Source organism: Brassica oleracea, chromosome C7 (assembly GCF_000695525.1).
Source record: "Brassica oleracea var. oleracea cultivar TO1000 chromosome C7, BOL, whole genome shotgun sequence".
Taxonomy (NCBI): Eukaryota; Viridiplantae; Streptophyta; class Magnoliopsida; order Brassicales; family Brassicaceae; genus Brassica; species Brassica oleracea.
The window spans coordinates 33,842,767-33,845,716 of NC_027754.1; the positions used below are offsets into that span (position 1 = coordinate 33,842,767).

The 2,950-nt window shown below is 34.1% G+C and overlaps 1 pseudogene; it reads right to left on the minus strand.

The window, feature by feature from the left end:
• Positions 1–232: 232 nt before the first annotated feature.
• On the minus strand, positions 233–2,467 carry LOC106303142 (annotated as a pseudogene).
• Between the last annotated feature and the right edge of the window lie 483 nt (positions 2,468–2,950).

Genomic DNA, 2,950 nt, shown 5'->3' on the forward strand with positions numbered 1-2,950 from the left:
ATATAGTGGAGGCAAAATATGAAATACAATTAAATAAAATTAAATAATAATATCTTATAAAAAATCGAGCAAATAAAAAAACAACTCTTACAAAACAACTCTACGTTCATTCATCATTTGGAATTTTTTAATCACTTTCTCATTTGAAATCGAGTCAAATAACTTTTTTTAAATAAAGCAAACCATAAAATCACTTAGAAACTGATCTCCAATTCGGTTAGGTGCAGCTGTCTTCACTAGTTTCATTGCTGAAAAACATCTTTCAACACTTGCGGTGGCAACTAGAAAAGTTAGAACTAACTTTAAAAGTCTGTAAACCAAGGGATGTGCTAGATGCTTTTGAGTTTTCACCATCAAACATAAAAAATCTCCAAGATTTTCTACACTCTTAAACCTTTCGTCTCTACGTATATTGTCGATGTAGATATCAAGTTGTTGCTCTAGAGATAAAAGCTCACCATAGCTAAAATCATCTGGATATAACTTAGCTAATCACACCAGCTTCTCTTTGTCAAACCCATGGAATGAATCAATCGGGCTTAAAGCAGCCATACAGATAAGTAGATCAGTGGTTACCTCCGTAAAACGATCGTTGAACTCTTGAATCTGCAAATCTAGAACCGTGCAAAAGCAGTTGACCTTATAATGATGCATATTGCTTATGTTGGTTCTCTTTCTTGGATTCCTAAGATCAACAAAATCTTCTTCCATGATAAGCATCTCAACATTATGTTTCTTACAGAAAGAAGCAACTTTAGCCATAAGCGAATCCCAGCCATCATCTCTAAGCTTCTGCAACTCTCGTTTAGTGGATTCTACCAGTGACATAGCATTCAAAATATCTTGATCTTTCTGTTGCGAAGTTAATGACAAATTCGCAGTGAGCCCCAAAATGTGTAACATAAGATGCAAATAGAACACACAATCAAATGTGTGAAAGTATTTTAGAAGACCACATGCTTGACGTTTCTGTAAGTCTTCCAAACCCTCATCTTGGATATACTCAAAAACTGTAATGGTAGTAGAAAACAATTCTTCCAACCTCAACAAAGTTTTGTGATGCATACCCCAGCGAGTAGTTGTAGGTCTTGATAAAGAACGCTTCTGATTTGTCTTGTCCTAGTCTTAACATCACCACTCTTAATTCCTTTTTCCAATTCTTCACGCTGAATTTCTCGAAACATATCTTGTCGTTTACAAGAAGCCCCAACAACATTCAACAATGTAGAAATCATATAAAAAAAATCAGCAATGTCAAAGTGCTTTTTTGCAACAGCCACCACAACTAGCTGAAGCTGATGAGCGAAACAATGAACATAATATGCTGAACTGCTTTCTCTAGCAACCAATGATTTCAACCCATTAAATTCACCCCTCATATTACTAGCTCCATCATAACCTTGCCCTCACACATCTGTAAAGCTCATCCTATATCTAGCAAACAATTCATCTATAGCAAACTTCAGAGTTAATGAAGATGTTTCTTTTACATGAACAACTCCAATAAACCGTTCTTTGATTGCTCCCTTTTTATCAACAAACCGAAAAACAACACCCATCTGCTTTTTATGAGAAACATCAGCAGACTCATCAACCAGCAAACCAAACACACCATGATCGATTTCTTCTAAAATAGCTTGTCGTACTTCTTCTGCAAAGGAATGTACAAAATCTTTTTGAATCTTGGAAGAAATCATCTGGTTATTTCCTGGAGCATTTTTAAGAATAACATTACTTATAGCCTCATTCTGTTCTCCTGTGTATTTCAAAAGCTCCATGAAATTTCCTTTGTTCGCATCCTCTTCTTTCTCACCATGGCCACATAAAGGTAATCCTCGTCGTAACAAGAACCTTGAAGCATCAATCGAAGCATTTAAGCGAATACGATACTCATTTTTCGCCTTATCATCTTGCTTAAACAGAGCATGTACTATAGATTGAGTTGATTCATCAAATCCTCACATTTCTGAGCAGCAATAATGTTGCAACTGCTGGGTGGTTTACCTATATGAGTAAGAAATCTCTCTGGCTTTTTCCAACTGTTAAATCCTTCTTTCACAAATGCATCACTTCCACCTTGCATTCGTACCTCATCTTTAAATAAGTAGCAATATAAGTAAAATGCACTTTCTTTAGATATGTTATACTCTAGCCAACTACCATATTGATCAAACCAAGCTGGATTGAATCTTTTTGTTCCACTTCCTTTTGATATTTGTTTAAATTTATGACCATAAGGTTGACATGGACTCTTAGTTAGATATCTACGTCTAACCTCGTCTCTTTGATTTGCACGGTAATCCATTATGTCTTTTCTTTCACCAAGGTCAGATGGCAAATCATTGATATCGATATCAAGTACTGGAGGAGATTTTCTTTTGTCTTTCCTTTCACTGGATTTAGGTGGCAGATCATCGACATTAGTTTCAGGTACTGAAGTAGATACTTTTTTGTAGTATTTTTCCATTGACGTTTTCTGGAAAAAAAAATGTGTTAAACAACACAATCTAAAGATATGAACTTTAAAAATTCACTTTGACAATGTTGACCGAGAATTTTATATTACTTTATAATCGTCATCACATCAGACTCATGGAAACCAAACCAAGTCAGCTACTCCACTTTTAAAATTATTCAAGGGCACAGTTAAAAAAAAATCAGTAGAATTGTAGAAAAGTTTAGATATAATTATAAGATGTAGCTTTTCTTTACATGATTAGAATAAATAAACTATCAACTATGAAACATTAATGAAAGAACAAATTAACAAAGAAAAAAAGCTACCACTTGTCGAACTTCGAAGACGACGATGAACACACACACGAGAAAGATATTTGATTAGGGTTTTCTAATTTGAAAATTATTTAAGTAGCTTTAGTATAATTATGTCAATTTGGTAAAAAATAAATATGTTTCTAAAATGAGATTTGAATTACTTGATTGAATGGGC